The sequence below is a fragment of the Chamaea fasciata genome, unplaced genomic scaffold (assembly GCF_029207755.1).
Source record: "Chamaea fasciata isolate MVZ Bird 193981 ecotype frontalis unplaced genomic scaffold, bChaFas1.0.hap1 SCAF_1, whole genome shotgun sequence".
Taxonomy (NCBI): domain Eukaryota; kingdom Metazoa; phylum Chordata; class Aves; order Passeriformes; family Sylviidae; genus Chamaea; species Chamaea fasciata.
In genome coordinates, this window is record NW_027094086.1 from 27,143,194 (window position 1) to 27,165,739 (window position 22,546).

The 22,546-nt window shown below is 38.6% G+C and overlaps 1 protein-coding gene and 1 long non-coding RNA gene across 4 annotated transcripts in view; one reads left to right on the plus strand and one right to left on the minus strand.

The window, feature by feature from the left end:
* Positions 1 to 2,137, minus strand: part of WWP1 (WW domain containing E3 ubiquitin protein ligase 1) — a 58,737-nt gene extending 56,600 nt beyond the window's left edge. For 2 of the 3 annotated variants that reach the window (XM_066179213.1, XM_066179182.1), the window contains exon 1: positions 1,879 to 1,963. The gene's annotated coding sequence lies outside the window, so the exon portion shown is untranslated. Of the gene's footprint in view, positions 1 to 1,878 lie in introns of all 3 variants that reach the window. The other variant, XM_066179193.1, reaches the window with a different exon arrangement.
* Positions 2,138 to 22,227: 20,090 nt separating this feature from the next.
* LOC136301698 (uncharacterized) overlaps positions 22,228 to 22,546 on the plus strand; it is a 52,356-nt gene continuing 52,037 nt past the window's right edge. The window contains exon 1 of the long non-coding RNA XR_010723920.1: positions 22,228 to 22,345. This is a non-coding gene — a long non-coding RNA (uncharacterized lncRNA). The remainder of the gene's footprint in view (positions 22,346 to 22,546) is intronic.

A 22,546-nucleotide genomic window follows, 5' to 3' on the forward strand; every position in this document is an offset into this window, starting at 1 on the left:
GTGTTCCATACCAAGAGAATAAATCAGTCCCAAAGCTCTCAAGCTTTCAAGTATAATTGTGTATTTAAGGGAATTATTCTACAGTATTGTTGTGGAAAGTCTACAGATAGTACTAAGCTGGAAGCACTTACAGGACTAGACCTTTAAAATATAGTTCAAAGTACACACTGAAGAGGTGACAAAGGGATTCTAAACCCACCAGTTCATAAGCAGCATCAAACAGAAGTATTTCCAGTTGCCCCATTTGAAAGCATTTTTGTCATGAATCTAAGTAAATTGTGCTTCTGTGGCTGTAAAATTTTTCTCAAAAGGATGAAAATTTTTCAGGGTTTTTTTCTCTAAGTAAATTTCTTTCATCTTCATTAGTATTTAATTTGACCACAGATAGTTATTAACATGGACTCAGATAAGGCAGCATAGAAAATTAAAAAAATATATATACAATCAGTCCAAGTTAGTAAAGCATTATCACAGCCAACACCAGTCCCTTTGTTTCTATATTGCAGAGATTAAACCAGTATAGCAATTTTAAGAGTAGACTTTTTGCTATGAAGATCATACTGTTTTTCACATGTATGACCATATATAACCCAGCTACCTGCAGTCAGTGCTTGCATCCCCTAGTAAAGCAGTGTTATTAAACTTGCATAACCTGAGTTCTTTCAATGTACAGCATCCTGATTACTTTTTATAAGACACAGCTGCCTTGTGAAGATGCAACTGAAATATAAATATCTCTTTTTACAGTTTCACCCAAACATCGAAGAGCTCCCATTAAAATGATTAGAGATGGTGTTAAGTCCTTTTCTCTCTTTGATGTACAGTTTAAACATTTATAGATCTGGAAGCAGAGCTAGATCATCCTAGTTAAACTGGAATGAGAATTGGTATCGTTCCAAAAAATAAGACGTCTACAAATAAAATCAACTAAATAAACACACTGAGTTGTAACATTTTGCAACAACATTAACAAAGATAAACGACACAAACAGGACTGTTGAGGTCTTCAATTGACACAGTCCGCTCAGCCAAACACCCATAACAGGGACCCCGAGGGACAAGCAGGCACCTATAACCTGAACGCTACTCGAAAACACCCCGACGGGTGCCCTGGCACCGTGAGGGCGACAGCAGCGCACCGGGGAGGGGACACGGCTTCTCACCTCCTCCCTCCCCGGCTTCACCAAAGGAAGGTGAACATAAACGGAGTTATATCCTTCTCCTCTGCTTTCACCCCGCACATAAGCGAGCCAGGGCCGGCCGTGGAGCTGCCTCACTGAGTCCTGGCCACTAAAGCTTCTCGCAATCCACTCAGCGTTGACACAGGTCACGACTCAGCCCTCAGTCACCCTCGCAAAGGCCGTAGACTGGAATAAACAAGGTTATTCGCCTGACACCGGACACTGGCGACACTCCCCTTCCCTCTCCCCCCGCCCCATACCGACACAGGCTCACACAGCTCCGACCCTCCCTCCCCTCGCCAGGTGCGGGCCCAGAGGCCCTCAGCCCTGTCCAGACACGAGCCAGAGTGGGAGACGGCCGGGAAACAGCAATTCTCCGAACACCGTCTGGGGCATCGGGAGGGGAGAAGCAACAGCCGCCGCCCCCGGCCAGCACAGCCCGAGGGGTGCGACGAGTGGAAGTGCCGGAAAGGAGAGACCAAGACCTCACTACGGCTCCCTTCGCCATTTTAGCCCCCACGCCCATTCACCTCCTCCCCGCCCCTCGGTGACAGGGGCAGATCTCACCCGTTCAGCGCCCACCCCCCCCATCTGCCCACGGCCGAGCGGCGGCGGGGAGCGGGGACGGCAGCCGTCTTTCTGCCGGGCCACACCGCAAACCGAAGCGGCTGCGGCACAGCCTGTTTTGTGCCATTACCGTGGCTCGCAGCCTCACAGCTGCTGCCGCCTCCTTCTCCTTCCTCCCACCTTTCTCTTCTTCTTCTTCTTCTTCTTCGCTTCCTCGCCGCCGCGGCGGCTCCTCACCCCTCCGCGCCGCGCTCCGCCGCCGCCGCCGCGCAGAATGATGCCATCTCACAGCGGCATCGGCGGCTCCCGCACAACAGCCCTCCTCCCGCCCCTCCCGGCGCCGCTCCCGCTGCCGCTCCCGCTGCTCCTGCCGGGCGCCCCCGACGGCCGGGCCAGCCTCGTGCGCGCACCCGGGGCACGGGCAGCAGGAACTTGTGGAGCCGGAGCCGGAGCCGCTGGAGCCGCCCCAGCGGGAGGGCCCAGTCGGCACCGAGCAGTGCGCAGCGGCGGTGGGAGGGAAGAGGCGAGCCTGAACCGAGGCTCTTCAAAGGGGACAGGGCTTATTCCTAGCGCCTGCCCCGGGCTGAACCAAGTCGGGCGCCGCGGCGGGGAGAAGAGCCGAGAGCACGGAATCGACCTCGGAGGAGGCGGGGCCGGGCTGCAGCCTCGGGGCACCGTCCGTGGGACAGACACTGCTGGGGCAGGATAAGGTGGGCTCCTGCGAGCCGCTGTTCCCCGACACGGCTCCTCTGCGGTGCCGAGAGCCAGCACACCCCGGTGCGGTGCGAGCGATAAAGGCGAGGGGTGTCTCCTCCACCCGCCTCCCGCCCTCCCTCCCCGGCCGTGCGGGCAGGGCGGGCTCCTGCGCCCCGTCGGGAGCCTCTGCCGCCGCCGTGACAGGAGCCCCTGCCCGCCATCCCCCTGGCTGGTCCCCGTCCTCCACCGCCGGCCCCCTTCTCTCTCTCTGAGCAGCGCAGCCTTTCCCTTCCGTTCCCGGGCAGGCGGATGTGGGCAGGGGAGAGGCGGCTCCGCGCAGCCCTCGGCGGCGGCCCCGCTGCCCCGCTGCGGGGCGAGACACCGCCCGCCCCGGCGGCAGCCCCGGCATGGGCGCTTTCCCCTGGCAGCAACCACCGGCCTCCCCTGCGGATTTACAAACCCAAAAGTAGTTATATGCACAAATATGTGGACTTGAAGTTGTGCCTTACATTGAAGACTAATGAAGCTTTGTCTTCGTACCGTACAACACAACGTTGTGGAGGCAGCGATAGCACGAGCTTTCGGGCATAAACAAGGCCTTTGAGTGGTTGTCTCAGAAAGTCCAGCACTACTGTTAATTGCAAGGAACAAAAGCTTACAGTATGAGACCCTGAAGCAACTTTCAGCAACGTCTGGTATTTCATTATTCTTAATAAACAACACGGGGGCCAGCAATCTGATTTAGGCATGTAAATTCCTTCAGGAAATAAAAGGAATGCTCTCAGAATACTGCTTTCCAATTTATTCATTCTTCCTAGAAAATCTATAGGAAAACAAAGTTTCCAAACAGAGTTTGGAAAGGAAACAGTATTTACAGTTGGGCTTTAAAAGTATCTTAGAATATTCTAGAATAAAAAACACTGATCTTCTCTTGACCGGCAATACTAATACAAGTGACTGAAAACTGATGGTTTGAGCTTCTGCACATAGCAAATGTAGCAGAATACGTGGGCCCTACACCCAAAATCCGGCATGAGCAGTATGACTAGCTGTATCCAGTTAGCAAGCTAGTTGCTAATTGCAAGTTAACCAAGTTAACTTGCAACTTAATCCATCTGCTTTACAGAATTCAGCATATCCTAGTTTCTCTGCAACAATTAAAGCTTATATTTGAAGAAAACTAGAGTCCCTCATTAGTTCTGAGATTGTCCAAGATTAGGAACTTGCATACTACAAGGAACCACTTCTACAATATTTTGGTAGCACTTCCAGAGTGTGGTACTAAGCCCTGGCTGTTTGTTTTTCTTGTGTAAAGTAGTCTAATTGAAATAGATGTAGCATTACTTTCCCAGCTGCAAAGGGAGGGTGAAGGTGTAAATGGCAACATTCTATCTCTGGTCTTTGCAGAAGATATTAATTTTTCTTCTATAAAACTTTGCTTGTCACTAATATCAGTAATCTGGTGCTGATAGTTCATGGAAAGTATGAGCATCACTTCTTAGTATATGTGTAAAATTTCTAAGTGTTTCTTTCTTGCCTTGTGAAGTATGAAAAATGTGTAGTTACTTAATAATCGGTACACAAGTTATGGGCTTCTCTGGCCTGCCTCCTCCCTGTTTCAAAACAAATTTTGTCACACATTTGTCTCACTCCAGGGGACAGTGACATACCAAGTGTTCTTCCGTCTTAAAAGATATTTGATACCCTCATGAAAGCAAAATGATGCAAATTTGTTAATGTCACAAGTTTGGGTTTAGATGTCTTATAAAACCTCAAAACTTTTAATATTTCTGACTACTTTTAGAGTAGTAGGTAATGGAAACATAGAATCATAGACTGGTTTAGATTGAAAAAACCTTCAAATTCATCCATTTTCCCACCCTCCCTGCCATGAGCAGGGGCACCTTCCACTAGACCAGGTTTTACTCTGAGCCCCATCCAACCTATCCTTAAACACTTCCAGGGATGAGGCATCCACAACTTCTCTGGGCATCCTGTTCCAGTGTCTCACCACCCTCACAGTAAAGAATTTCCTCCTAATATCTAATCTAAACCCTACCATCCTTCAGCTTAAAGCCATTCCCTATCGTCCTATCTCTACATCTACATGGTAAAAAGTCCCTCTCTGGTTTTCCTGTAGGCCTCTTTAGGGACTGGAAGGTGATATAAGGTCTCCTAAGAGCCTTCTGTTCTCCAGACTGAACAATGCCAACGCTCTCAGCCTATCTTCACAGAAGAGCCTCCTCATGTCCCAGTCCCCTGGCAATAACTGATAATCCTCTGATTAAATACTTTATGGTTAAAAGCCATACATTGAAAACTTGCTGAAAACATTCAAGTTATGGAGTTATACTTGTATACTTGTATCTGAGAAGGGGCAAATACAGTTGTCTCCATTTTGCAGATAAACACCTTTGTTTGTTTGTTTTCTTCTTTGTTTAGGACAGAAAAGATTACAGGCTCTATCATACAGTGCTGAAGGCTAGCAGGAATTAATGCAGGTGGTGTCCCCGTTACCTTAGTGCTTTGCTCTTTATAGGGTGAAATAAAGAGTGTTTATTAACCCCTTTGCTATCCCTTTAGAAAGTTAAGCTCAGGTAAGGTTTGACAAGCTACTAAACTTACGAAAACAAATCAACCAAAATTGTAATTTTGCTTGAGGGTCTGCATGAAGATTTTTTTTTTTTTTAAATATAGATGAGGGTACTTCTATACATAGCGTTCCTGAGGTAGTAATTTGTGATACTAGTGAAAGATTTTAACAGCATCTCCTCGTGTATTTCTTGCATTTTTTTGCCCTTTACTCTTTACAAAGGAGAGTTTTGGAGAACTTGGATTCAGAACAGACCTCTGTAAAACAGACTCCAGAATATACTGGGTTTATCCTCAGGTTTTAATAGATATTATCTGGCATGCTTGAACAATGTACATTTGATAAGCATGGATTTTAGGACAGGCAAGTGCAATATCTAGGTTTTAGCAGACTAGAGTGTATCCAGTGGCTGGAATTGTATCTTACCTTTTCAGTAATTGTTTCTCTGTTGTAACTGCACAAACAGGAGTGGCAGTGAGCTCTGCTAGCCTTTAATTGGAAAATCTGGGTGACAGTAGTTTTGCTTAATTTATACTTCTGGAGAACTCATGTAGACCTCAATAGGCAGTAAACCAGTACAATTGCAAATTAATGGCTTTCATAGCTCATAAAATTACTGTACAATACCATCTATTTGCATTTCTGTTTATCTTTGATTTCTCTAACATTTTACAAAAGCCTTGTGTTAAACTATAATCCCTGAATGTTGCAGGATAGTTTAAAAACTTCTGTAGAAAAGTAGAAGTGAAGTGTAATAATCCAACTTCTAAATCAGTAATGCAGTAGCCAAAGATGAGACTGAAAACAAATCTTTCTGTCATTTTTTTTAAATTAATAGACTCCAATGCAAGCTGATTTCACCTGAGCAAAGGCATATAAAACTAGTCGGTGTGGGTTCTGTTTGAAATGAGCAAAGTTTTATAATACAAGTCTTAAATGTAAATGGTTAGGTTGATTGCTTATTCAGCCTTTATTTCCAAATGGGGCGGGGAATGGAAGGTATCTAATTAAAATAGAGGAAAATTTCCTTGGTAGTTGTTGGGGTTTTTTGTTGTTTTTTTGTTTTGTTTGGTTTGGTTTGGTTGGTTGTTTGTTTGTTTGGGGTTTTGGGGGGTTTTTGTTTGTTTTTTTTTGTTGTTGTTGTCGTTTTTGTTTGGTTTTGGGGTTGTTTTTTTTTGTTTTGTTTTGTTTTCCCATGGAGATTTACTATTACAAAACTCATGCAGAGTAAGAAAAAGTTTGGACGAATTTCTTTGGACCATATTCAAAAAAGCATTTAGGCACCTGAATTGTGGTTTAGATAAAACATAAATTTTACCTTCAAAAGCACAAGCCACAAAACCCTGTGGATGTAGTCACCCAAGTCTTCCAGTGGATGTACTCACTGTCCATAGTCATTGGCAACAGGGACTTAATGTCTTCACTACAATTAAACAAATACTACTTGGCTAATGTCTAGTTTGTTTGGGGTCCAGGTGCTGGGTAATATGTCACCTAAGATCCATGGAAGGGTGAAACAGAGAAGTGTGATTAGAGGAGTATCCAGTACAGAAAAGATCTGAAATCAGTACGGACTACAGAAGTTACAGCAAGGACAGATGCAGGGAGAAACATGGTAGCGGCGATCACTAGTCATTGCAGTGTCATGATTAGACAACTCAGAACCTAAAACAACCAGTGTTCTGTGCCCTCCTAAACTCAAACCAATCTTCCTTTCCAAGTCAGTCTGTGACCAATTAGTGCTGTCTGATTTGGAACCAGGATTATCCTTCCTGTGCCAGCTCTATGGAGCTTTGCAGACACACGCTGAAGTAGTGCAGCAGAGACAACTCAGCAGCTAGAGAACATGAGCTAGAACAGCTGGGAGGTTTTAGTTTCTGGTCCTGCTTCCCAACAGAGTTCAGACATTTTAATCAATGGTTTTTCAGTCCACAATATTGGCTCCTGTTCCAGGACAATAAACACACCCTATAACAACTGAATGCCTGCACTTTTGGCATTTGGTCAGAGTCTTCTCATGTTGCTCTCTCAGATTCCATGGTTGTTATGTTCTGTAAGTAGAATGAGTGTAGTTATGTATATGTTGGACTTCTGTGCATGTTTGTGTCTGCAGAATTATACCTTAAACATATATTGTCCTTATAAAATATTTTATTTATGTGGTAAGTAAGGGATGAGTGTTTGTCCCTATGTTCTTATGTGGGTTTTTTGTTGCTACACTTAGAGTACAATCCTACTTTAGTCACTGTTTACTGTATGTAATTAAAAGTCTCCAGTTTCACAATGGTTAAAGAACTTGGGTACTGCACCATCCAATTATTTACTCCTATTTATTTATTTCCTTCCATCTGTCAGAGGTATGCATATGTTGCTTCTCATTTAAGGTGTGAGATATGGATTCTGCTATTATATATGCAATATTTGGCACAATCACGTTCGAGTTTGTAATAGAAAGTTTTTGTATATGTAGTAGTGTAAATAACACATAACAGAAATCACCTTGGTTTCACCTAATTAAACTTGATTCCTCACAAAAATTTGGTGTCTGATTGCATTAAAATGAGTAGGTTTTTAAAGCAGTATGGTGGAGTAATTAAAACGAAAAATTGCAAAGACTTCACTCCAGTTAGTATAAGTCAATGAAATTGCTTGCCTCTGAATTTAGACAATATTAGTTTCTTTGTCTACAATTTTGGAATTACAAGGAAATTCTTCCTACACCTTTCTTCCAAGACCAAAAATTGTTAATTCAAAAGTTTAAAATTTTTAAGGAATGAATTAATTATTGAGGGGTTAAAACTCATTGATTTTCATCTACAGTTCCAAAAAATGTATTTTTTTGTGTACACATGTCTTCCAAAATGTATTCATGAATACAGTTTTTTCAATACCTTGAAATTCATCCATTAGTCATTATTGAGACATTAGTGAATCAGCAATCAATTTATTGTTTTTTTCTTGTAAGTCTAGAGGTTTGTGTGCCGAATCCTAATAAACTATGAAAACAACTTGTCAAAGGGTTGTTGTTTCTGTGCTATCTCTTAGCAGCGCAGAGTGTTGGACTTATTTGGGAGAGGAGGGAGAGGGGAATTTACAAACCAATATATCTCATTTTATATTGTAATGAGATTGTGTTGTGATTTCCTTTAAGTCTGGTGCTGCATGGTCTTCTCTAAAATCAGAAACCTTAGATTTTATGTCACCACATTGTAATGTATTTGAAAGACAGCTAAAATATAATTATCTTTTAATCAAGTACTGTGTTCCCACTGACAAGAGCATGAAAGGTACTAATGTAAATTCACTTCTGTCTTGAAATTGTAGCAGATAAATGTTGAGCCAGTGTTGGAAATCTCTTCTTGTGTACTGTGTTACTATTTTGAAGTATGCCTGCCCTCCTGGCTTGAAAGCAGGGCTGAGATTGAGCACAAATATTGAGTAAACTCAGTGTGGCTTAGGTGCCTGAGATGAGCATAGAGGGAGGAAGCGGAGGATAAGGGACTCCAGTCCCAGTGGAAGTGGTGAGTCAAAGACTGTGGGAGCACAGCAGCTCACCTTGGGGTGGAGAATGGAAGAGAATAGGGTTGTTTAGAAGGTGTGAAGCACGGCGAGGGCATTTAAATAAGGAAAGGCAAATAGTTCAGTTTATTCTGTTCACATTCCAGTGGCAATATTTTGTATTTTTTCTCACCAATAAATTTTCCATGAGTTTTGGGGGAAAAAAATCAGAGTATGGCGAGTTATTTTATCCTCAATTCCCATGGAAGGAAGATGCATGTTAACCAAGTCTGTGCAATTACACTTAAATCTCCATAATAACTCTTTTGAGTTCACAGGCCAAAATCAAACATGTCTAGTAAATCTGATAAATTCTATTTCCTTGAGAAAATAGATGGCAGAGTATTATAGAAGGCTTCTGTAAATGTTCCCTAGAAGGCCTGCAGCCAAAGGAAAAGCTACATCATTAAATTGCACACTATTAGCCACTGGAGAATGGGGAGCAGGGAAAGAGTAAACAATAAACCAGCCAGCCCTTATAAATGCCTACCATAAGAGAAGGCTTCAGTTGGAGTTTGCATTCTTAGGCACCAAAGTCAATCAACCATGAAAAACAAATCTTTAAGAGACCAAGCTTCATTAGTTCCAGTGCTCACTGAGTGATGTGATTTAATTGCAGCACTACCTAAAGCCATGCTACTGAATTCCATAGTCTGTGGGTAATTGATGGTCAATAAAAATCAAAAGGGAGCTCAAAAAGCAAGTCAAAACCAGACATTCCTGCACAGCCATATTCTCTCCTATATATAAGCAGAAGGGAAGAGAATAAAAATTAGTTTTGTTTTTTTTTTACCTTTTTTTTTACTTGTCTCTAAAAGAAGACCATTGTGAGTACTTTGTCGCAGTAAGGACAAGATGGCTTTTGAATTTGCTTTTCTTCCAGAGGTTAAGTGCTCCTTCAGTTGAAAAGGTTGAGAAATGTAGTGGTCTAGAGATCACAGTCAGAGAATCAAGATTTTGGCTGTTGTAAGAAACCCGATGTCCTTTTTCCTTTATTGCCCTATTTAGGTTGCCTAACTGAAAATTATCAAGTATATGTAATTTGTGTTTGTCCTTTGTCAGAGCATGGCCTAAGTGAACCATAGTCAGACATCAGTTTGAGCTGAAAATTGTTTTTGTCTTTTGTCAAACCTTCTCTGAGCATTAATCAGAAAAACTAAGAAATTGAAATCTTCAAATTCATATTTTCTGAGACATAGCCATATCTTTGTCTTAACATTACAGTGATTCATAGAGTGCTCATGATTATTTAAGAGCTGAAAGCTCTTCCTTTAATATAGTTCTTATTGACTTTCTGTGCAGAACTCTTGCCATAACTTTCTTTTATTCGAAGGAAAAGCAAAGATCTTGAACCTCAGCTTTCTTCTGACCTGCCTATGTGATCTTTCTTGGATTCTTACCTGCAGACCTTTTTTGTTTCTCAAGTCTTAGTACTTCTTTTGTCTCTGAAAATCCCCTGTTCTTTTCTTCAAGGCCTAGAACTTTTCTTGTCTCTGAAAATCCTCTCTTCTTTTTCTCAACTGGACATAAGAATTAAACCACAGTATTGTATGTATACCAGTAATAAAATCGACTTATAAATTCATGTATGTGTTTTAACAGCTTGGGAAAGTCCTTTTTTTTTTTTTTTTTTTTTTTTTTTTTTTTTTTTTTTTTTTTGCCAAGTATTTACAGTGCAGTACTATTTGTTTATTTATGAATAAATCCCAATGTTTAATGCAGTTAAATGCATTTCAATTTTAGGACAATGCACCTCCTTGGTAGAGCATGTCAATCTTGGTAAACCATTACTTCCAAGACTGTTTAAACTGGTAATGGGAAGTGTTTAATTTTACTACTTTTGATTTCTTTATTATTCTCTTTTAATGCAGCTACAACACATTGTACCCATATTGTTATTAAATTTTCCGTAGCAATTTGTGCATGTCGTATTTTTAAATGAGATATAAAATTTATACTTCTGTAAATATAATTTGCTATTTAAAATCTTTTAGGCATAGATGAGACTAGTATTATTTTTAAATGATTGTTTTTAAAACTTCATTTTTCTTTTGACTTATACAGGAGATTTTTAACCAATTAAATATCAATACAGAACATTTCAACGTTTACTGTAGAAATCAGTGTACTGCTGCTCTTTAAAATCCTTTAAAAATGCATTGCATTTTTCTTCTACATCTTGCACATTCAGCTTAACACATAAAATTGTTAGCACAAATCTGATGGAGTGACAAAAGACATGTTTGAAGTAGAGCTGCTTTTGTGCTCTTTTTTGTCTTCTGCCTTCAATTAGATGACATCTGTTGCTTTGGTGGGCCACTTTGTGACATGGTCACTAAAATATTGGCAATATCACAAGTAATGCAGCTAAGCCTACGTCTGTTTTTCCTGCTCAGCTGTTTGAGGTATAGCGGAGAGAATTGAGCTTCTGCCATGAGGAAAAGCCCATGAATTTTAGTTTAGAAAACTCAGGATTTTCCATAGTTATTTCTCTGTCTGATGTAAGACCTTGAAGAGGCTTAGTTCCGAATTTCCACATGCAGAGATTCCTACAGGCAAATGTATGTGCAAGATATATGTGGGTATGTGGAAGATGTATGTGGGTATGTGGAAGATGTATGTGGGAGGTATGGCCAAATAGACCAGTTGTGTTTTTAAAGGGTGAGTCCTATCTTGCACATCTCTCTGTGTGGACTGTGGGACCCTCCTTTGGCTTACTACCAAGTACTGAGTGAATTACAGGACTGACTGTGCCCTAAACATCTCCTTTATGAGTATGGCCTCCAGGATGGTTCCTATTTTCAGAAAATAGTACTACATATCAGTTGTCTTACTTTCAGTGGATTTTAGGTGAGAGAAAAACGAAAACAGGGTTGAAAGGTGAAAGGTGATGGATGATGGAATTTTTTGAATGACAGAAATCAGAATAATGTATTATAAATTGTTATTATTATAACCATTATATTTATCATTGTCATTATTATTCTTGCTGACAATTCTAGCTCTTCCTGAGTGAGAAACAATTTGTAACATTCAACAATGAAATATACACCAGCATAGTTCTTTTTCAGGTGTGTTATTTTTTCCTGTCTGGAATTTAAAGAAAATAGTGCAATGGCATTCAGGAGGAAATGTTTAACTAGATGAAGTAGTATTTGCATGGAATGTGTTAAATTAAACTACAGTTTAACTACAAAAATAAAAAAATTGAACCCCAAAAACATGACTTATTTTCATCCATGCTTCCAAAAGAAATTACTAGGAAAGAAAGGCATATTGACTGATGTAGTTCTTTTCACACAGTTGATTTTTCTATTTAAGTCAGCACAATATTAAAAAATGGGTTTCCAGCAATATCCAGTGAAGTTTCTGGATACTTACTTTAGGTAAAAAAAACAGTTTATTTGTAAGCACTAAAACATTTTAACTTGCTCTAAATATTTATGATAATATGAAAATGTGAGTTGGCAAGCTCCCAAATGACAAAGATTTTATTATTAATTAAATTAAAGACTACATTTAGGAGGAGAGAGTTAACTTGCCTCTCTCAAATATAAGTATTTTATTTTCTCCCCTCTTTCCCAAGATGTAGCACGCTAACTTTGTTAAAGAGCATGCTAGTCTTGCCATTTTGAGGAGTGTCACAGACCAATTTTGTTGATTTTTCTTTGTATACAAGTTCATTTTCTTATTTATTTCATGAAAGAAAATGCAAAGAAAGTTAGTTAACAAAAGCTAACAAAAGTGGAACTCAATGAAATGGGAGGGATAAAATAATAATGTAGTAACAAAGTGAGAACTCAAATGATTTTGGGTATGTAATTTTTTAATGGTAAGTCACATTGAATCTGAGTGATTTTCTATACTCCTGAAGGTTGAGATCGGACACTATTTGAAAGAGAAATGGTAAAAAAGCAGAAGAAAGTTTATATACTTCTGCATAAATAATATTCATTTTGAGGCAGAGATAATTCATAAATTATTCTGAAATAGTTCACTTATACCAAAAAACTGTTTGGGCTTTCTGCAAAGATGTGGAAATCTATCCTTGTTCCATTACATTATCCTCTGGGTAGCAACTGAGTTGGATTTTTTTCCTAAAATGTTATGCATAAGAGTGATCCACACACTTAGCCTTTGCTGTTTCCAAGGTATTGCTTTTATTATTCAGCAGCTGCGCCTGCTGCTCTGACAGTGGCCAAACAGCAAACACAAGACTTGGACAACAGCTGAGAACTTGTAATTGCATTTTCAGTCAATCTGAATTACACTCTAATGGGAATGAGAAGGCATTTTCAAATGCTTTCTTTCAAAAAGCAAAGCTTGAACATACAGGTCTAGCACAAATTTTATACATACATGTATATATATATATATGGATTCTAAAGTTTCACTGTCATTTTTAATATACTGAAATACCTGCAAACAAACAATGAGCAACAAAACTGAATTGCAGCCAATGTGATTTTTGAATTTTTTTTTTTTTAAATTGCAAGAAACATAACTGAAAAAGCTGGACAGGCTTCAATCAGAAGACTCAAGTCAAATGATCTTTGTGAAGGAGCTTAATTTTTTCATACTTAGGTAGTGGAATTGACTCTTTGTCCCATGATGGTCAGTTACTAAAATCTCTTCTGACCTTTAACATTGTCAGGATTTTGATTTTTCCTGTGCTGCTGGCCTGAAATGTCTGCTTAATACAATCGTTTTCTGTGTGTCTTAATGCAAAATCTGCCATGTAAAATTATAAAATTGTTGTTGTTTTTCTCTCATAATTAAAAACAAAACAAAGCAAAACAAAGCAAAACAAACCACCAGCTTCTGAAAATCACTGTTAGGAGACCGTAGTACAAGTGTAAAGGGGATCAAGCAAAGTCAGTGTGTAGGGAGTTTTTCCACTGAGTTCAGTTCATCATATCTTGAGGAAAAGAACTGACTTAAACCTGGCCAGTAAACTGGTTGCAGTTTCTCTGATGTATGTAATCCACTTGATGACATGGAATGTTGACAATTTTATGAAGGTTTCTATATGTAATTACGAAGATGTGCAGGAATAGTGTCTTGGGTTGTTTTTTTAATTACACTTTTAACACAAAATTAGTTTATTCCATTTCTTTTCTTTCTATGCTTTTGCCAGAGTGCTTTTTCTTGCTAATGCAGTTCTCTCTGACAAGGTATTACAATTCCTGAGCATCTAGCTTTCAAAAGCCAAAAGAGTAATTAAGTAGAAATGCATCAAGTATTATACCTCCCATGAGTTGCATACATTTCTAAGTTTACTTTTACCCAGTCCTCTCTTTGAGACAGAAAGGGCACAAATTATGATAAATTTAATTTTCCATTGCTTTTCTACTTACAGCTTGGAAACAGGTCATTAATTAACTTCATGTGGCTTGCAGCCTGAAAGAAAATGAAAACACATTATTGTGTTAGTGTGACAAAAACCAACCCCAACTGTATTTGTTCTTATTGATAACGATAACTCATCTTTGTGTAGGCCATGGATATCTGAATATCTTATGTAGGGAGGAGGTAAACCATCTTTGCTATTGCTCTAAGAAGACAAATACTGTTTTGGCTTTTGCTTCACAACTTAAGTTTCATCTTGACAGAAAATTGTATTTGCCACAGAATAAGGTATTTTCCAGCTTAGCAATAACTTTATTGATGTCTTGCCTCGTTTCTGAGATACAATCCCTTCACTGTTGAGTATTTTTTTTTAATCAAGAATAGAAGACCATGCCTGACTGTGCCAGGCAAGAGTGCAACTGTATCCTGCACCATGAACATAAATATGTATACATGACCATTTCAGACTGTCAAAATTTGTATTAAGTTGGTGAATCCTATTAACAGGGAACTGATAGATTATTTTTCCTAAATTTTGTTATTAGTTACATTAGGATTCATAAACTACTGTGTTAGAGATAGAGAGTCATTGGTCTGAGTGTGAGGATCATTTTTCTTAGCCAAGGACAAACTGCACCCAAACACATTTGGACAAAATATGACTCGGTCTGCACTACTGCTTATCTTGTAAAAATCATCCTATTGCAGCTAGCATTACCCTTGTATATGGTAGCAGATTCCTCCTGAAAAAAAGCTTCTTTTTTTTACTGAAATTACTCAAATACTTTACTTGAGATAAATACAGTATTGTCTTCAAGCAATACTGCTATAAAGTTAGGCACTTTAGAACTGGTGTCACAGTAGCATTAGATTAGGTAATTTTAATTTTTCATGTTTCTGACAGGTTTCGGTATCAGTCTATATATTTCTGAATTTCTAATTCTGTAGATCCAAACTGTCTAACTGTTTTTCTTTCAGTGGAATTGGATCATTGTCCCCATTCTGGTTGCTGTGGGTCTTTGCCAAAATATGTCAGTTATTTGTTCTTTCTGTAACTTCAAATACTGAGTAATAATCTGACCTTGTTTACCAGCATCCTTGAGTAGGTGATAGAGCTCTTTAGGGAGAACTAACATTCCAAAAGGTTTTATTTATTTTTCCTTCTGCTTATTTGTGTACATTGTAAGTGCACAAACTGAAATGTTTTGAGAGAGTTTTTAATAATCATCGTTCTCATTAATGTGCCTGGTGCTGTGCCCAAAACTGATCTTAATTGGTGCACTTCAGAAGATGTGTACTAATTGGAAAGGGTCCAGAGCAAACAAACAGATTTTATCAGATATCTAGAAAATGTGATCTACAAGGAGAGGCTCAGCTTGTTTAGGTAGTTGAGCACAACGAAAGAGAAAACAGTCTGTTCAGGGTAGTTATCTTTGATGATAATTTGACCTACTCTCAGTGGGGATTGGACTAAAAGAACCTTATGATGGAAATGCTGAGCCAAGACTTGAGAAATGTGCATTCAGTTCTTGTCTCTTTCCAAAGTGGCCTTGGGAAATCTGTCTGTTCTTTGATCCACCAGCACTAATATGTTAATATTTTTTCCACTTTTTTTTGTTTATAGGGCTTAAACCAATTAGGACTTTGGCACTGAAAACATAACTCTGTCAAGCTTGCAGCATCTGAATCTAAAATTGCTCCAAACAAGCCTTATTTCTGCTTCTGACTCTTCAAAATATCCAAACTCACCTGTCATTTTCACTTTAAAATTTTCCAATTGGCTTGCAGGATTTCTGCCTGTCTTTTGCCTGTCTCAGTCTGAACAAATTAGTGAATAAGTTGCTTAAACTCACTTAAAAGCAGGAACTGGTGCAACTTTAAGTTGTTTCCTGTCATACAAGGTCACTGTGTACATTTGCAAAAAGTCTGGAGACCTAAACCAAGTTGGTTTCAGGACTCACTTTCATCTGGTTTCCAGTATCTCAGGCTTGCAAGTTCATGCCTCTAAGTTATGCTGGTTAGGACATTTCATTTAGCTTGGGTTGTTCATCAGACTGCCAAGACTATTTCAGCTCTTTTGCTGTTGGCTATAGATAAATAAGTGCTTCTGGCAACATAGACCAATCCCAAGATCTCCCTGCTGAGGGATTTAATTGATAAGTTAATGTAGTTGTTGGCATCTACACCTAGAAGCAGCCTTCTGTTCCAGAATTGGATAGACCACTTAAGCTCCTGAGAAGTACAGTAGCTGTGCTCTAAGCTGTGCTCTGCTGTTGATCAGTGATATATCTCTTTGCTCAGTTGAGTGCAGGATACATTTTGATCTGCTTAAGCTGTCCAGACAGTACTTATTAATGTATTGGCACCCTGTGAAGTGTACCTGACAGTTTTTAGCTCTCAGTTTGTGTGCTCTGACAGTGGGTGAAGGGACTCAATATCTTAATTATGACCTATTGGCATTGTGGTATGAATTTAAACATACCTACATACTTTCTTATCTCAACTATCTTGTAAGTGAAATAGAAGAGTAGAACATATTTGAAAGCGTCTACGTTCCAATTGCAATCACTTCATTTGCATACAAGTGAGTATTGTTTGGTAAATAAGTTTTGCCTGCTGCCTTTCAGAGGTTCATTGTCTATGAGGAGCTGGATTATAGCTTTTATTCCCTAAGAGCTCAAAGCTAAGAAGAAGAAAAAAATCTTGCAATAGCTTAAACCTGAAAGAAGGCAGAGATCTGGATCAACTTTGTCCTCTATCATTCTGCTCAGATGGTTCATTCCCCATATTATCAATCTCAACATTTGAACAAAAGCAGCAGCCAGATAAAGCTAATCTAACCATGATTAAGGTAATGCTGATTGAGATTGTACATATATTGATCCTGTACCTTTGTGGTTGCTATCACTACTTTAAACTCCTGTTTCCACCCTTTCTAGAGTGTACAGCCATAGTTACAACTAATTGCAGTAAACTCTTCAGCATTAGGGGTTTTTCTCAAAAATACTTTGAGATACTAAACCAGATCTGTGTATTCCACACTGAAAAATAAGGCAGCTGCATGGTTCTGAGCTGCCATTAAAAAAAGTAGTCTTTCATTCTTCATAAAATGGCAATTCACTCCCTGCACTGCCATAGAAATATTGATTGCCAGGAGATGTGTGCTGTGTAAGTCCCCTGCAATAACAAATAATCTCTGATTCCGTTCTTTGGATGATATTTAGGAACAATATGGAATTTCTCATAGCAGAGATTTTCTTTCAGAGTTGAAATTCCTAGGGACTCGTAAAGGAGCTTCTGAGATTAATCCTGTATGCAGTCCTTAAGAAGTTAGAAAACATATAAATATCCTACCCCTAAATGCATATGCCATCAATAAAATAGTTCAGTGGATATGAAATGCAGCAACTTGCATCCTAAGCAATAGGGATAAGAAATAACTTTCTAGTTTCTTGATTTCCTGTTCACCCTCCTGTTTTGCCTGCCAGGACTCGAATCTACAAGAGAATTCAGGGCTGCAGAGTTCACAGTATGTGAACTATGGAGTTTTTTAAATAAATGACTATGATCTGGTTTGGTAACTTTTTTTTAAGTTAATTTCAAGAAATATGGCACTGCTCACTTCAAGAATAAGACTGGAAATCTAGATGGAATGTTTGTTCAAGGCCTGGCCCACACTTCTCGAAGCCTTGTGCAATGAAACACTTGATTTGCAAGATACTTAGATAAAATAGCATGTAGGGCACATGGGATTAGAATGAGTAAGACTGATTGGAAAGGCTGGCATTTTGATTTGTGAGTTAATACTTTTGGCACGGGTTTGTTTTAATGCAAGACTTGGCCTGTGCTTTGGTGAGGGTAAAATCCTGAGAGATGAAATTACAAACTGTATCATTTGTCATGATTCAATAGCAAGGACTGATCTAAAAACCATAAAAGAAAAAAGTTACAGTGTTATGATGACATTCAGAGTGACAGCCTTGCTGCCATGGTCGAGGTTGTAAACTGTTACTGCTGGTTTTAAGAGAAAAATATTAAAGCTCACACCTTTAAATGACAGACTCTTTGCTTTGAAATGACAGAAATAAGACTTTGATATGGAACTCACGACATTATTTTAGGCAGTCCCTTTTAGTAGCACTTTGAAAGCAGTGGCTTTACCTGCTTTCAATGGCTTTCTCCATTTGGTTCTGCATGTTTATTTGAGCAAAATGAGCTGGATCTCATATATTAAATTTAAAAACTCTGTTTAATTAGTCAGATGATCAAACCTCTGGATCTGAACTGACGTGCACCCACTCAGAAGATCTCTATTGTAGACCATGGGCACCAGAGAGGCAAGTGGTGATAATGCTTGCAAAACTTCTCAGCTATCATCTCCTGCCAAAGAGGAGTCATCAACGTGAATTCATCCAAGGATTCTGAGAAAATGTTATCTATCTTTTTCAGTCAGCTGCTCAGTCTACTGTGACCTGTGCTGGGCACAGTGACCATGCTGGTTCCTACCTGGCACAATATTTGTCGCAGAACCCCGGCTGCTGCAGGACACTGGGCAGCACACTGCCACACTGAGCAGTTTGAAGGACAGATTCAGGTTTTTCACATAAACCTTGTGAATTCAGCTAGCACAAACACAGCCATTTACTCCCCCGGAGGCTCTAACTTTGCTCCCCCTGAATTCAGTTGGAGCACTGTCATTTATTCCCACAGGACTATTACCTACAGTAGTTTTTGCTGTATGTAGTTAAGTGCTTTTGTTAAGTCTTTTGGGGTTTTTTTCTGAGGCATAGAAAAATTTTATATATTGTTTTACAACATGTCGTTTAGACTAATTTGGAATTTGTTTGTGGTTTTCGTACATCCATGAAAGTCCTAATATTTGCTATAAATAAGCTTCATCTGTTTTATTTTGGTTTCTTTGGCTTCTGCACATTTCCAACAATGTTAGTACTCCCTCTTCATGTAACATATGATAGACAAATCACTCTAGTTTTGGTTTTGTTATAGTTATAATGGTCCCATCCTGTCTTTTGGTAAAAGCAAAAAAAAATAATACAGATATAGATATAGATAGATATAGATATAGATATAGATATAGATATAGATATAGATATAGATACACATCATGAAGCCATTTCTGTCAAAAGTTTGGCTGAGGGGGAAAATTTTTAAAAGAATGATTTCACCTTTTTGAATTTTTTAATTTCCCTACTGAGGACAGAGAATATGTGAGCTCCTTTTTTTGTTTCTTGGCTTGTCCAGATAAGGGACAGCTTTTGTCCTCAAATTCTGCCATTCTCAAGATTGTTTGGGGTTTTTGGCTAATAGTCAGGGGTTGTAAGCAACACTGTTACTGGATTCGACTGAACTTGGTTGATGCATTGTTGTAGGTATAAAGAATTTTTATGACCCAAAATTCATAGGTCTGGTAAGCTTGTAATTATTTGAGTGTTCTCATTTGCCTCTTGTGCTGTGTGGTATGGAGAAAGTGGTTTAAATCAGATTAGATGAAAATGCAAAGAGTTTGCTTTATTTGGCTTCAATGCATTTATTACAAATCTTTCAAATATTTTTGGTGTTTTTCACATTTTCACTGATAAAAAAAGGTGTTGCAAAGGAACAACTTTTAAATTGTTCTAGATCAATTTACCCAATGGTTGCTCTCTCAGTTTCCAGCAGGTATGTGACTCAGTAGAAAATTCTGTAGTTGATGCACACATGTATGTGTGTGTGTCTGGGTATATATATGGTTATATAGCAAGGAGGAAGTTTCAGAAAGCAATGAGACACAAACATAAAAGGGTATATACATTTTCAATATAATATTAATTACATAAGAATGTGTACTTTTTCTGGATTGGGAACAAAACGCAGCTATTATCTTATCAAGAACCTTGAAAGTTCTACCTGTTCCATTTCAGCCTGATTAGCTGTTACATGTCATAAGTAGCATGTTAGAACATGTAATGAACTTCCAGAGACTATATTTTTCTTAAGTAATGCTTAAAATAATGTGGAATGTGGATTCCAGATAGTCAAATATTTCTCACTGTGTGTCATCAACATAAAAATTTTCCTCTTGAGAGCTTTCTCTTTTTATTTCTTGAATCACATTTTTTTTGTTTTTTCTTTGTCATTTGGGAGACATTCCAACATATTGAATGATTTTCTGTTTGTTTGAGAAGATGTTTTGTGTCATGTAAACTGTTTTAACTGCCTGGTAGATATTATTGCCATTTATCACTTATTTTTTTCCATGATTTATATTACAATTTTTCTCCACATTCCTCAGTAAATCAATCTAGCTGTCCAGCAAATCAATGGATTTTGTCTTATTTCTTGTTTTAACTATTATGGTAATATTCATTGTAACAGCTTTATAAATCTGGTGCAAATCCAAACACTGGCCAGCTGTCTCTGGATTTTTTTTTTTTTTTTGGTGTTTCCTGAAAGTCATGCTGGAATTGGCAGAACCAGAAGAAGAGATTCTACTGTTGTCAGCTGACTGTGAGTCCAGAGAAAGTCTTATGACCACGTGCTGATATGATTCATCCTATGAATCTTCAGTTCCTAACAAACTACTGGACCTAGCGCAGTAGTTCCTGCAGGAATGAGGAGTTGGGTATGGGGAGTGCTTCGAACACTGCAGCCTGGTCTGTCCACAATTCCCTGATGCCCAGCTGTTTGTGAGCAGATGGCAAGCACATCAAGATGGGAAAGAAAGATTCACAGCTCTCAAGGCCCACCAGGAACTCATTCCTGGTCCTGCTCTCCATCTCTCATTAAAGATGCAGCCCAAGGGGCATAGTCACCATAATCATATTGAACATATTTCTCTGGAAAGGCTTAGCCATTAAAGACTTCTTATTGAGAGGTGAATGGGTGAAGATGAAAAATGGATGCTTCCTGTTCTGCTGTGTTATAGGTTGACATTACCATCAAAAAGTTAATGATGCCCTTGGTGGTGATTCTGTGATCTGAACTTGCACTGTAAGATCTTGTTAGAGCTGATATGTGGCCTTTATATCCCCTTTATATTGGGCTCCTTCCAACTCAGCAAACTCTATGATTCTGTTTTAGATATATATATTTATAGATTTATAGATCTATATATTTATATTTATATATACACCATCATGAAGATTATTGTACTAACAAGGGAGTAATGTAAATTATATTATTTGTAGAAAAAGATTTTGAGGAGTTAAAAGTTTAAAGTCCTAGCTTGCTTTTCCTTGAATTGAATATAATTGAAGTCTATTACATCCTGTCCTCATTTGGCAAATATCTACACATTTGTTTTGAAAAAACCATTAGTCAAAACTGATGCTGTCCTTCCCATAGTCTAAAGACCAGTTCTGCTGACCACAAAGTCATGAAAGCTGCAATTCCTGCTCACTTCTTTCCGAGCCAACAGTATCCAGACTGTAGCAACAGCAGCTGCATATCTTCCCTGGCACAGAATGATTTAGGGTGGAGAGCAGATTCTTTCCCCTTCAAATCACTTCAGAAAATTCTTGGCAGAAAGTCAGCTCATTTGTTTTGTTCAAGTAAGGAGGCCTTATTTATCAGTACAGAAAAAGTATTCATGCACTGTGCTGAATTGTATTAATTAAGTTTCTCTGTCCCAGACCAGTTGACTCTGTTATTCTTCTGCTCCCAACATATTTTAAATGCAAATATAGAAATTCATATAATTTTAATGCAATTATAGAAAAATCTACAAATTTGTGGCAATGTTTTCTACTGCTTTCTCCACTGCAGTTTGTGAAATAGTTTGTGAGACAGTTTGTGGTATAGGAAAGCACTGATTACAGATTAGATTCGGATTAGATTTTTATTTTCTGAATTTCTAGATCTACTGAAGATATATGCCTTGATATGGAAATAAGACTTGTATTCTTGTTTTACACACTTATTAATTTTTAGTCATTTTTTTTCTAAATTCCTACTTAATTATTTCTAAAATAAATTATGAATTTTTTAAAGTAATAATATAAGGTTTTCTGGTATTCACAATAAAGCAAAGTATTAAAATCATCTCAATTCTGCATTAAATGAGTATAGGATGTGCTGGGATATGGCCCTTTGGTGTTATTTGCAGTTCAAGAAGTGTGGTTTTATAAAAAAACCCAGAAAGTTTATTCCTTTTTATATATGAATCCATGTGCACATTTACATATTATAGAGAGAGCTATATTATCTCTCAGTTTTTAAAATCATGATGCATTAATGTTTTCCATAATTCTGAGGTGTCGACATCAGATTTTTTTTTTTTTTTTGTCTACTCAGCAGGAAATGGATTGTATTTCTGTATCATATTTACTGGAGGAACAGTCAGCTGAAGGGTGAGATTTGCTGTTGTGCAGCCTGAAACTGAGAAGTCCTGCAGAAAATCAAGGTATGACCCGCTGAAAGATAAAAGGGCAAATTCTTTGAATAGAGTAGGAAGGCAGAATGTTGATAAAGCTTTCAAAATCCCCCCATTTTCTTCAGCAGAATTAATCTTGTCCTGCTACAATCTGGCTTCAACTGTTCCCTCTATTTTTAGTTACTGATCCTAGCCAGGTCCTCAAATAGCTCAGAGCTGGTGTTGTTTGTG